The sequence below is a fragment of the Mirounga angustirostris genome, unplaced genomic scaffold (genome assembly GCF_029215605.1).
Source record: "Mirounga angustirostris isolate CCGP_5_RB_7025 unplaced genomic scaffold, mMirAng1.0.hap1 SCAF_1, whole genome shotgun sequence".
NCBI classification, from domain to species: Eukaryota; Metazoa; Chordata; class Mammalia; order Carnivora; family Phocidae; genus Mirounga; species Mirounga angustirostris.
Genome location: NW_026991709.1, coordinates 138268420 through 138282638, shown reverse-complemented (window position 1 = coordinate 138282638; position 14219 = coordinate 138268420).

Here is a 14219-nt window from a genome sequence, read left to right as displayed (position 1 = left end):
AAGGGCTTTCCAACCGCACTACAACTGAAGGATGTGATCTGTCTTGCCTGACACCATATTCCGTGCATCCCCAAATTCAGTAGCCCTGCCTCATACATCATCAAGCAGATATGTTCACTCTGGTAGGATTTCTTGGACCTAGTGTTCTACGGCAGCTAAATGCAACAGAAGGATTTCTGTCTTCTAGTCTGTACCATGTTAATTTCCTTTTCCCATTTGGATGAAATAGTAGCATGACCCTTATTGCCCATTCCTGAGATGAAAAGCAGCCCTGCTGTGCCACATGTGACTTATTCACCGGTTTATGGACCTCGATCTCTCGAAGGATTATCTTTAATACACAAGGTATCCTGGAGTGCTAAATGGTGCTTCGGGGTGTCGGTGAAGTGGTTGAGAAATGGGTCAGAATCACATGGAGAAAAGGAAACTCCCCACTGGCCACACATTTTAAAGAGCTAAGAAGGCTCATCAGTGAAGACCAAGAAAAAGGCTCCCATGGGCCATTTATCTGTAAACAGAACTTGGAAATACTTTCCACTTGGAATTTATTCCCAGTTTTGAAGCAGTTATGCAAATCAGAGTTGGGCCAAACTCAAGACCAATTCATTTAATTTATTTCTTATCCTTGGAATTTACTTTTTTGAGCGGGGGGGTGGGGTGGGCAGTAGGGGCTTCTGCTTTCTAAGAGGAGGAAATGTATCAGTCGTTTGACTCTTGGGTTCTTTAAAACTGACCTATGGTTTTATGAGAGTTGGAAGGATATTAGTGAGAAAAATCCTGGGGAACAGAAGTGTTGCAGTTTAGACTCAGCTTTCAGACGGTGAGCAGGTCTTCTCCAAAATACTTTCCTCTTCCACAAAGTGCCCTCTTTCTGAGTATAGAACCTGAGCGCCAAACCAGCTCCATCTCATGAAAACAGGTGCAAAAGGAAAGGTGAAGTGGGACTACCATACACAGCAGTCAGGAACCCTGTCCCAAATGTGCCTTCCTGGGCTTTCCTGTGGAGAATGAGAAATAACCCCGTCCCCAGGGTGGTGGTGACAATATGTCTTGGTTCCCCTAGGCCAGTGACAGGCCAGAACTGAAATAGAAAAGGGGCGGGAGTATGGTAGGATAGGAAACAGTAACATCAGGAAGGGGGCAGGAGACAGCCAGACCTTCCACTTCCCCATGAAAGGCTCTCCTCTTGGACCAGCTTTCCTCGCTCCCAACTCCCCTTTACTCTAACATACTGGAAACCACAGAAGCACTTCTCACTCCTCCTCCTTCCCTTTCTACATCCACTCTATCTGCACAACCGATGTGTTTTTACCGGGCTCGTGGCTTCCTCTCCCCAATTCCAGTGGAGCTATCCACGTCCATCATTTTAAGTTATACTTGGGCAGTAAACTCTCCCTCTTGCTGAACCCCATCTCCCAAATTCTCAGTGGAAGAAGTCTAAGTGAGGCCCAGGAAGCTGCAATTCTAGCAGTTTCCCAAGGGATGCTGATGCCGATACCGCTAGTTCAGAGACCCAACTTTACTATTTTTTTTTAATTCTTATGTTAATCCCCATACATCACATCATTAGTTTTAGATGAAGTGTTCCATGATTCATTGTTTGTGCACAACACCCAGTGCTCCATGCAGAATGTGCCCTCCTCAATACCCACCACCAGGCTAACCCATCCTCCCACCCCCCTCCCCTCTAGAACCCTGTTTGTTTTTCAGAGTCCATCGTCTCTCATGGTTCGTCAGAGACCCAACTTTAAGAACCACTGCCCTCAAGAGATGAAAAATGTGATGCACAAATGAGAGAAAGCCTGACTCCCTGCAGTTTTCTAAAGCAGAGCCTCCCCTCAACTGGCCTGTATTGGAGTCAGCCTGAGAGTTTATTAAAACACAAATGCTGGGGTCTACTCTTGGAGATTCTCGTTCATCAGGTCTGAGGGCCTGGGAGTTTGCATTTTGAACAAGTTTCCAGGTGATGTTGGGGCTGTCCAGGAACACGTTTTCAGAAGCACTGACGTAAGGATCACATCACAAAATGAGCCAAGTGGGGTGACCAACATATGGTAAAGCTGCTTGTTTTCATTTTGACTCAATACACAGTTACTTACACAACAGTTTTGAAATGATGAGGGCATATTTGCAGAAGAGTTTGAAAAATCCATGAGCCAAAGAAGACCCGCTTTTTTTTCCCCAGAGGGACTTAAGTGCACAAAAACCCTGTTTCTTTTTTAAAAACCTTTTTCAAGAGTACAGCAATGAGACAGCCTGCTGTGATGTAGTCAAAACATAAACCATATACTGAGGCTTAACTACTGAACTGAAAGTAGAATCCCTCTGGGGTTGCCTGCATTTTGGATATAGTTCACATACTGGTTCTTTGAAGCCAAACACACATTTAAATGGGTTACTTATATTTGCCTTTGAGGGTCATGAGGAAAAAAAAAATGTTTTGAAAGAAATCTTTTTGATAAAAATCTTTCCAACTGTGAGAGACAATAGAATTGTTTTTTCTTTATATTAAATTTATCTTCTGGGTGACTGTGCCATATGTGAGAGAGATACATGCTTCTATGTCTCTGGTTTGTATAGACATAGAAATGAAAATGACTTGGGGTGCCTGGGGTGGCTGAGTCGGTTAAGCATCTGACTCTTAATTTCAGCTCAGGTCAGATCCCAGGGTTGTGAGATCAAGCCGTGTATCTGGCTCCCCGCTGGGCATGGAGCCTGCTTAAGATTCTCACTCTCCCTCTGCCCCTTCCTCCCTCTTAAAAAAAAAAGAAAAAGAAATGAAAAGGACTTGTCAATTATATAATAAGTGATAGGATCCCAGAATTTTAGAGTTGAGAGTCACCTGAGAAATCATACAGAGGGGATACACTTTAGAGAGCAGAAACTGAGACTCAGAGAGGCTATTCTTGCCCCCAAATCACCTGATTTGTTTGGGCAAGACGAAGATTCAGGTCAACTGACCCTAGGGCTCCCTCTTCCCATGATGCTCTGCAAATTCACTGCCTTATCTAAACAGCTCCCCCTTCCAAACCCCATTTCTCCTTTCATTCTGGAATCTTCTTGCTTACTTCTGCCCATATCCTATCATTCACATCCAATAAATTCTTCCTTTATAATTTCAGAGGAAGCCATTCTACTTTTCCATCCCTCATGATAGAATTCTACTTAAGAACTATGGGACTCAGTGGTGTGCTGGAGCTAGTTTGTATTGGCTCTTCAGAACTCTTTGTTAAATTTTCAGAAATTTTGCTACCTGATTGTTAAACACAGCCATTAGTAAAAAAAAATATATATATATACATATATATATGTTATCTTGCAAAAAACCAAATGATATTATCAAAGAAAAGACTAAAACCTCACCTCTAACTTTATTACATTTTACTGTTATCGATGGTCTTGAGGTTATTTACATCTATTGCATATGGATGGTGGAATTGCTATGGAATGGTGCCCGAGTATACATCTGGTCCCAAGTCCATGTTCAGTGAAGTCATATCGGTAATCTGAAATCAGCCACGGTGGAAGTATTTACACCACAGAAATTGGCAAATGCCACAAGTAAGGATTTTTCTTCCCGGAGAGATGTTTGTTAAAAATTTCTCAGCACACCACTTGTTACGGGCTGAATTGGGCCTCCCTCAAAATGTGACTTTATTTGGAGAAGGCCTTTAAAAGAATTAATTCAGATTAAAAGAAGTCATATTGATGGGTCCTAATTCAATCTGACTGGTGCCCTTTTAGGAGGAGAAAATCTGGATACATAAAAGGACACCAGGGACATGCACATGCAGAAAAAGGGCCATGTGAGGTCACAGCAAGAAGGTAGCCAACTGCAAACCAAGGTGAGGAGCCTCAGAAGAAACCAAACCTGCTGACACCCTGATCTTGGACTTGTAGCCTCCAACACTGAGAAAATTAATTTCTATCATTTAAGCCACCTAGTCTAGAACTTTGTTATGGTAGGCTGGGCAAGCTAACACAACTGTACTTGGACCTACTCACACATAGGTTCTAACCATGAAATCCTTGACTTCTAGGTTTTATAACTCCCTTTCTCGTGTATCTCACAACATTATGCAAAAGTGCAGGTATCTACAAAAGTCCACAACTTTTAATAAATTCATCAGTTAAGAAAGAGGATAATTCTCTTTAAGAACTTAAAACTCACTTTCTGCTATTCTTCTATTTCATCTAACTTGCACATTGTTTCTTACAGCACAAACTATCAATCTCAGTATTTTGGAACTGCTAACTATTAAGCTGAACCATAGGAAATTGCTAGTAGTTGGCCATTTTTTTTTTTGAGTTATGAAAATGGCAATGTCCTATGGTTCAATTTCATAGAATTTGTGCTGCTTGGTACCTCTGTCAGATGTCTCATCCTTAGAAGGCTTTAGCAAACTGAAGATTATGAGTGGGATTCACATGACAAATACTATGATCCACAGACAAATACTGTTTGTCCCACAAAGTGTTTATTTGCAATTTGAATTAGCTCCCAACATTTAAAAACTGAGCAAGTGCCCCAAGAACTTTGAGGTTCTGGGTTCCTTGAAACATGAATGATCAGGCAATACTGTGCCTGGAAACCAGTCACTCCTGGAAACCAGTCTTTCAACATGGAGCACACTCTCCAGATTGTCCCAGTCCCTTACACAAGCCATGTCGCCCATCTGTAATACCTGCCTGGTCCTAGGCATATCCACGTGGGTAACTGAAACCTATCCTTCCTATTCTTTTTACTTCTTTATCCGGCTCACATCTCATCAGCCAGCAGGATACATACAAAGTGGAGATAATGAATCATCTAGAGTCAAGATGGCAAACCTAGAAAGATAGGTTCCCCAGGACTCAGTGCCATTCATATTTGCACACAAGTCAAATGGAGAAAGGCTCTGAGGCCCAAAACCTATGGGTACCAAAGTTATTAATAAAATAATTTGCTGACAACTCCTATGAATATTTGGCATCATCTGAATACAATTAAATGACACTTAGGGTTCACCTTGGAAGTGCTATACAGATGAAAATGTCATAATTACTGTATTTTAGAAGGACAACCTTAAAGGAAAAATATCAAATCTTTATTCATGTAAATGCTTAGTACTTTCATTGGCAGATACGTTTCTAACCTATTTTTTTAATTTCAAGATCTCATTTCATTTATCTTGCTGCAACTGAAATCACTGCCTAATGGCTCTCTGGTCTGTTAGTTGGGTTACTTCTAATATTTAAGGCCTATTCTAAGTTGCTTTCTTGATAAGAAAAGATGCCTAAAAGAAGTTCCTTATCTGCAAAGAAAATACACAGAAATTGATCTCAAAGGCACAATTTGTTCCTTAATTAATGTTTATGATGGTCTCCATAATCACACTCAAATGCTATTACTTTTAATCATGTCAATTTATATGGATTGAAAAGCACAACACAATGTATCTCTATGATCTCAAAGTTTGGAAATATTTCTGAGTGTGAATTGGCCTAAGTATCCTCTGATAGTTTTATTGACTAGCAGTCAATAAATAATATTAACCCAATCATTGCATTTTGGCTATAGCCACTAAATCACACAATCATTTCAAAAACTAATGAAGAAAAAAAAATAGAACTATCTAGGTTTCCTCAGGCTACAAATAAAAATCTACAAAAATCTCATGCATTTCCTGTTGTAATCATCCTAATTTTCTAATTTGACAGTAAGGGATTAGACTGTTATGGAGGGCTCATGAGAGAGCATGTTTCTATGGCTGATTAATAATGGAAGACTCTGACATTAGAGCTTGGTAGTCCTTAAGGATTACCTAAGGCCAGTTTCTTCATTTCACAGATATAGAAACCAATGTCTGATGAGAAGCAGTGAATTGTTCAACAAGACTAAATCCTGAACTTCAGTCCATGATAACAACACACACATACATGCACACGTACATATCACACTCAGATATAACCTCCATCTATACCCCAAGACATCCACATCCAGAGAGATTTCTGCATGTTACCTTTTAATTTACTCTTACTTAATTCCTCTAGATTATGTTGTCATTTTAATGACTGTTCAGATAGCTATTCTAATCTATTAAGGTTTCCCCAGAAAAACTCACATAGAGAACTTCTGCTCAATCCTTTCATAGCTGTATTATAAATACACACCCATATATCACACTTAACCTATTTCATACTCTCATGATGAGTCACTCATCCTAATAATGACCCTTGGCCAGTAAACCCACACTATAGTTTTGACTGGAATACAAGAAAGTTAAGTTCCCTCTGCCACAGAGCCTTGCCACCTCCCTTTCCTTTATGTTGGAGCAAATTTCAGCTGCCTCAGTAGATCCTGTGAGTGCTCATCAATACATACTGAACTAGTAGTCCCAGGCTTTCATTTCACTAACAAAAAGGCAAAACCAGCTTTCATCTCAACTCCAGTAAATGAAGAGAAGACATGGGAGCCCATTACTTTAACTGTGTTGGCCAATTAATAATCTTCTCAAGTGCCTAGAAATTATAAGATAGATTTCTTGATTAATCAGACCCAGGCTAAAATTATGACTGGGCTTTTCTCACAAGTATGGTGGGGTATCATCTAGTCCCTATGGTTTTGAGGAATAGGTCACATATTCCAAAAGTTCTGAAGGTTGTGGTGACATGGGGCCCTAAAATGAGGTGTTCTGACTTCTAGGCCCAGGCAAGCCCCGTTGTCACAAAAAGTCTCTGGTCTCCAGACCCAGAGGTGTCCTCCTGGGCTGTAACAGTAGCTGCCTCCATCTCCCTCCCTCTCGTTTCTCTTCCATGAAGCAGCTAGACTCATCTGAGTGAATACGATCATCTCCTCTGCTCAGAGTCTTATGATGACTGTTGCCTGAGTATAAAAGTAAACCTCCAAGGTTTTGCTCTATCAGGCTATTCCTGACATATCCACCCTCCTCTTGTCTATCCTATTCCTTCTGCTCCAGCTCACCTGTTCCCTTCGCCAGCCTTTCCTTACTTCACCAGGCTGCCACCAGATCTCTGTCCAGCCCCGATCCCTTTCCAGGGAATGTTCTTTGTTCCCCTCCACTCCTTGTTACCTACAGTTCATTATCTCAAGCTTCTGCTCAATTGTCAGTTCTTCAGGGAAGCCTTTCTTGCCCTCCCTCCCTCTTAGGAAATGTAATTAAAACTACAATGTGAGGGGGCCCCTCCCTGGCTCAGTCAGTTGAGTATCTGACTCTTGGTTTTGGCTCAGGTCATGATCTCAGGGTCCTGGGATCAGCCCTGAGTTGGGCTCCCTGCTCAACAGGGAGTCTGCTTGAGATTCTCTCTCTCCCTCTGCCTGTGCCCTTCCCCCTGCTCATGCACTTGCTTGTGCTCTCTCTAAAATAAATAAATAAAATCTTAAAAAAAAAAAAAACTACAATGTGATTTCACCCTATACTCAACAGAATGTTTAAAACAAAAATGATTGACACTACCAAGGGCTAGTGAGGATATAAAGGAACTAGAAATCGCATACATTGCTACTACAAATGCAAAATAGTGCAGCCATTTTGGAAAAACAGTTTGTCAATATCTACTAGCGATGGACATGTACACACTTTGATCAAGTAATTCCATACCTGCTAATTCTCTATACCCACCAAAAATGTGCACTTTTTTTTTTTAAAGATTTTATTTATTTATTTGAGAGAGAGAGAGCACATGAGATGGGGGAGGGTCAGAGGGAGAAGCAGACTCCCTGCTGAGCAGGGAGCCCGATGTGGGACTCGATCCCGGGACTCCAGGATCATGACCTGAGCCGAAGGCAGTCGCTCAACCAACTGAGCCACCCAGGCGCCCAAAATGTGCACATTTTTATTAAAAGACATGGAGTAGATTGTTCATAGGAGCACAATTTATAACAGACAGAAAATTAGGAAATACTCCCATTGCCCATTTTCACATCTAGTTGTAAATCTCTGATTCTCTGATTATATAATCCTGCTTCAGTAATTCAACACGTGAAACTGGGAAGCCAAGGACCTATACAGTAGAACTAATTTTGTAAGACCAGCACATATTCAGGCGAGGGAAAGAAAGACTTGTGTCTCTGGCTGACCACTATTTCTCTGACAAGTAGTACAGTATTTGGAACATTACAGGTCCTTGATTTTTTGTGCTTTTTGTTGAATGAATGGGAGACTGAATGCCTACTAAACTGGCCAAGTATTTTTTCAGTGTACAGTACCCTCAAGTGAACCAAAATACCAAGATCAATCAGTCTCTCTTACTTCTCCCACCCTGGTTCGTAATACCTAAGTATGTAAGTCCATTCCTTAAGTCTTAAGACTACATCCTGCCAGACTCTACTTCCACTTCCCATTAGCATCTCGTGTTCTGGTCAATTTACAGCTTGTGAGGTAGGTTGTTAGCTCACTTACAAGGAGACACCTTAGGGTACTTTTGATCCAATTGGAGAAAATAGGTAATAAACTATGGCTTCCAAATGAGACTGTAAGTCAATCTTCTTTGATAGTATTTCCAGTCAGGTAATACTAGAAAAATTTTTTGACTGACTTGAACATAGAAAGGGTGAAGATTTTTTTAGGGATGGAGATTAAATTATTTTTTTTTAAAGATTTTATTTATGTGACAGAGAAAGACACCAAGAGAGTGAACACAAGCAGGGGGAGTGGGAGAGGGAGAACTAGGCTTCCCGCTGAGCAGGGAGACCGACATGGGGCTCAATCCCAGGACCTTGGGATCATGACCCAAGCCGAAGGCTGACACTTAATGACTGAGCCACCCAGGCGCCCAGGGATGAAGATTAAATTATTAAGAAGAGATTTAGGGTATTTCTTACTTCAAGATGTAAAATTGTATTACACCAGGAATATACTACTTACAGAAATACTAATCCTGTTTCAAACAGTATTACTGAAATTCCACATATATCTTTTAAATCTGTCTTCACCATCAAGAGAACCATACTTTCATCAGCTAAGAATTTTCCAGACTATCGTTTTATTTCCATTTGAGATGCTGACTTTTTGAGTCCATGTAAAATGATACCACTGGAAAATTTAAGTCAAGCCTTAAGCACTCATTTGTAAAACCTTAGGATTCATTACTTATTTATTCATCCTTTAAGTGTTCATGGTCTCCACAACACAAGCACTTGCTCTGTTGTTTTTGAAAGTGATCTTCAAAAGCCTTCTAGCCAATGAAATCCAACACCATGTTACATTTGTCTCTTTTTAAAAGACCAGTTCTTCTCACATGGCCCCTATACGTATTCAAAACCAGCATTAATGGAGGATGTATTAGGCTAATGTGTTTTACCCAAACAAGATTCTTGGTTGTTCAAAATCAAGTGACCATGAGACTGCTCCACAGGTGCGACACTCTATAAAGACCTCAGGATAAATACACACCTTTTATTCTGAGGGCTTGTTGTGGACATAATCCCCAATTTACATTCAGTCATGTATGAAAGGCTGCATGCTTTGTGGAGGTTGGAAGAGGTCCCCAAAACGACGCAGCTGCTACCACCACCCACCACCACCCACCACCACCACCCACCACCACCCCATGATCTGTTCCCCAGGGTTTAGGGCATGAGGCTTGGGTTGAGGGATGGGGTCGGAGGACAGCCTCTCTGGGGCAGCCACCTAGAATCTCTTTAATGTCCAACTCCAAATTCTAAGTCCTGCCTTGCTGGCTACAAAGCCAGTTTCCCCATAGGAGACTTCACCATATGGAACCCAATGAAGCTCAAACCACTTAGCAAGGGGTCAGCCTGAGGTGGATAACAGAGCGTTTCACAAATACCCTGTCGTTCTTCTTGAGTATCTTGCTAGGTACCCTCCTAAGAAGCAAGGGAATAATCATGCTATGCCTCAGCCTCCTCCAGCCTCCTCCTGCAGCCGAAGGGGATGGAAATGAATGCCCTACCTGTCTGTCTTTTGAGCGAGTTATGAGGTTTGGTTATTTTCTCTGCTTCCTTCTCAGAGGCACAGATAAAAAGCTCTGATGTTCACATTCACCACACATTATGTATTAACGCAAATTAAGCTTTCTGAACCCTGAGCTACAAAGAATTATTTTTAGAAGGTTATAAACCTATGAAGAAGAAAGTAAAAGGGATCTGGTATCACTGGTACTGTCATATACCCAGCTGGATTCCGTATATGCCGATCCCCACCTGGCCCCACCCGCAATGGCAGGGCTCACTTCCCTCTATGCAGTCCTTCCCATGCTATGTGACACTATTTCTCCAATAATCATATTGGGGTTTTGCCTCATTTTTTTCCCTTGGATTTCCATCACACTCAAATAGAGTTCTAAATTTGATTCCACATTTTTAAGGCATTTAAAAAAATAATCATTCAATTATGCTGGGTATAAAATTCTCTCTACCCAGGACACCTCAGAGGATGCCACAGTCCAGTGTTCAAGTGAAGTATGACGCAGGACTTCCATGGCCACATTGAAAAGGTGATTTCCCAGGAGTCATCTCTCAGTTCAAGACATTGAACTTGAGGGGTGCCTGGGTGGCTCAGTCGGTGAAGCATCCAACTGTTGATTTTGGCTCAGGTTATGATCTCAGGGTTGTGAGATCCAGGCCCATGTTGGTCTCACACTAGGTATGGAGCCTGCTTGAGGTTCTCTCTCCTCCTCTTCCTCTGCCCTTCCTCACTTGTATGTTCTCTCCTCTCTCTCTCAAAATAATAAATTAATTAATTAAATATATAAATAGAAGACATGTAACTTTAAAAGAAGCTCAGTATATGAACAAGTCCTGTTTTTCCTTCTATTCATGGTCTAAATAGGCAGTACTTTTAAGCCAATCATAAATGTGAAGACTTCAGGTTTGTAAATGGGTTTACAGCATCAACTCTTGAGCTGGGAAGGTAAGGGGAAAAATGACTGATATGAGAATTTAAAAATAGGTATGCCCAGGGGCTAGTGCTGGTTTAAGTCTCTTTTAACATCAATCACCAAGAAAACTTGCTATTTAAGGACAATTTAATAGGGGTAGAACTTAAGAACTGGAAGGAATCAGAGTTTTGCATAAGCAAACTGTAGCCTGGGCAGGATATGTGCTTACCCAAGGTGAAGGAGTTGCAGACTCCAAGCCAGGCTTTCCAAATTTCCTGACTTCATGTACAGTGGTTTTTCTAACTACATTTGACCCTTGGAGAACACTGGGGTTAGGAGCACTGATCCCCTGTACAACTGGAAATCAGTGTTTAATTTAGACCCCCCCGCGCCAAATTTAATAGCTAAAAGCCTACTGTTGACTAAAAGCCTTATGGATAACAACCCATATTATGTTTTATGTATTATGTTCTGTGTTCTTTTTTTTTTTTTTTTAAGATTTTATTTATTTGAGACAGAGAATGAGATACAGCATGAGAGGGTCAAAGGGAGAAGCAGACTCCCTGCCGAGCAGGGAGCCCGATGCGGGACTTGATCCTGGGACTCCAGGATCATGACCTGAGCCGAAGGCAGTCGCTTAACCGACTGAGCCACCCAGGCGCCCTATGTTCTGTGTTCTTACAATAAACCAAGCTAGGGAAAGAAAAAGAAAAACAAGAGGAAGAGAAAATACATTTATAGTGCTGTATTTACTGAAAAAGAATCCACATATAAGGGAATCCATGCAGTTAAACCAGTGTCGTTCCAAGGTCAACTGTACATGGAATATTTTTTTTTTTTAAGATTTTATTTATTTATTTGACAGAGAAAGAAAGAGCACAAGCAGGGGGAGCTGCAGAGGGAGCGGGAGAAGCAGGTTCCCCACTGAGCAGGGAGCCTGACCTGGAACTCGATTCCAGGACCCAGAGATCATTAACGGAGCCAAAGGCAGACGCTTAACTGACAGCCACCCAGGCGTCCCTTATCTTAACTTTTTAAATAAATGTTATTTGCTTATCTGTCATAGGTTTCAAAATCAAGGAGTCAATGTCTTAACAACTGCCTATTATGAGTGACAGGATTCAAAGAGAAAAATAGTTATGATAAAGGAGATACCATTTAAGACTCTGAGACACATTGTCAAGATACTGAAATTCTTGACAACTCTCTGAAATAATCTTTCTAAACTGACTTGTCGGGGCACCTGCGTGGCTCAGTCGGTTAAGCGTCTGCTCAGGTCATGATCCCGGGGTCCTGGGATCGAGACCAGAGTTGGGCCTCCTGCTCAGCGGGGAGCCTGCTTCGCCCTTGTCCGCATTCCCCACTTGTGCTTGCTCACTCTTTCTCAAATAAAATCTTTAAAGAAAATAAACTAACTTATCTTTCTGTCCACTGCCATATTTGATTCCAGCCTATGATGACCAGTTCAACAACTGGTATTCCAGTTTGTAAGAGACCAGAATAGGAAGAATTATTATACTTACTATTTTTTTGTAACAACGCACTTATCAACCTTTGGTGGCCTACAGTTACAGGATGTATTGTCTGACTGTATTTGCTAAGCTCTGGGTATAATATGTTGTTCTACTCCAATACACCTGTGCTTATAGTAATTATGCCATCCATCCACTTAAACATTGAAAAATAGGCATTCTAAAACTTTAAATCCACCTACATATTAAGTGTTGAGACTATTCTTTTTGATCTTCCATTTAAAAAGGAGATGACTGGCCCTGATTCAGAGGCATTAAGTTTAGTAGTAGTTGTTAAAAGTGCCTTTTATTTTACCTTAAAAGAAAAAGAATTAGAGTTGACACGGTATTAATAAGCTGTCTTCCTGTTTCTATCTTATCTCCTGTCATATAGATATTCATCTTTTTTTTTTTTTAAGATTTTTTATTTATTTATCTGAGAGAGAGAATGGGAGACAGAGAGCATGAGAGGGGGAGGATCAGAGGGAGAAGCAGACTCCCCGCTGAGCAGGGAGTCCGATGCGGGACTCGATCCTGGGACTTCAGGATCATGACCTGAGCTGAAGGCAGTTGCTTAACCAACTGAGCCACCCAGGCGCCCCTGATATTCATCTTTAAACACAAAGGTACTTGATCAATCAAATAGCTGAAGTCAAGATAGTTAGGTGTACTGCTTTCTTAGAATATTATAGGAAAAAATGCTCCAGATAAACCAATGCTCTAGGGGAATCCTGACCTTCAGATTCCTTTTAAATTTTATATTTGAATTAATTGTTGACAGTAGATTCATCAAAATGGCAGAATTTTTCTTTCCTTTTCTTTTCTTTTCTTTTTTAAACATGATGAATGACTGGTTTAAACTTTAGGAAGGCATAGCCTGGGTCTCTGTGGAAACAAACTTTTTATTAACAGTCAGGAAAGAAATTAGGTATAATGGAGGTTAACGCTCACTTTAGAGGTTTGGGTGCTTAGGCTCTGAAAGGAAAAGAAAAAAAAATCAGCCGACTAGTGAACAATAGGGCCAGTATCCAAACATGGACGTGGTGGCTGTATTTTCCAATGACAGTGGCAACAGTATCTCTCATCCCATATGCTCTTTTGTAGCAAGATTCCGCCACTCCCAGCAAGACATGGAGCCTAACTCCCCAATATGAAGTGACTCATTTGTAACCAATAAATGCACTGAAAGTGATGCTGTGTGGCTTCTAAGGCTAGATCAGAGAAACCTGGCAACTTCTGCCTTGGTCTTTTGAAATGGATGTTTTTCTCAGAACCCCGAGAAGTTAGGGGATCTACTGAGATAACAAATAAAATGCTTGGGTCTGGCTAGCCATCATCACTATTTACTACTTGTAAGTGCCATCCAGAAGAGTGAGGGTGGACACCAGGATTTCTAACAGAGATACATTAGAATATAGACAAAATGTCAAGAACATAGGTAAGAGGGATGGAGAAAGGATGGGAGAGGAGGAGGACAGAAAGCAGAGATGAGGAGAGAAGGGACAGAAAAGGAAGAACAGATTGAGGTCACAATAATTCATTTAGATCTGATTTAAGAATAACTAAACTAGGTACCCTTCGAGAGAGTAGAGATAGTAACTTCCTAAAAGCACCTCCTATGGAAACAGATTACAAAGTGAAAGTGAAAACAACCTAAAACCCAGTGCTGAGGGTAAAAAAGTAAAAGAAAACCTATAGAATATGGTGCCAGTCCATCTTTAGCCAAAACCTTCTTGGAAAATAAAAATTGCCCCTAATTATAACCATCTTAGATAACATTCACCCTTTATTCCAACCTTCCCAATTGTTTTGACAGCCTGTGAAATTTCTCATCTCTCATGATAGTGTAAAAGCAGCAGAAAGACT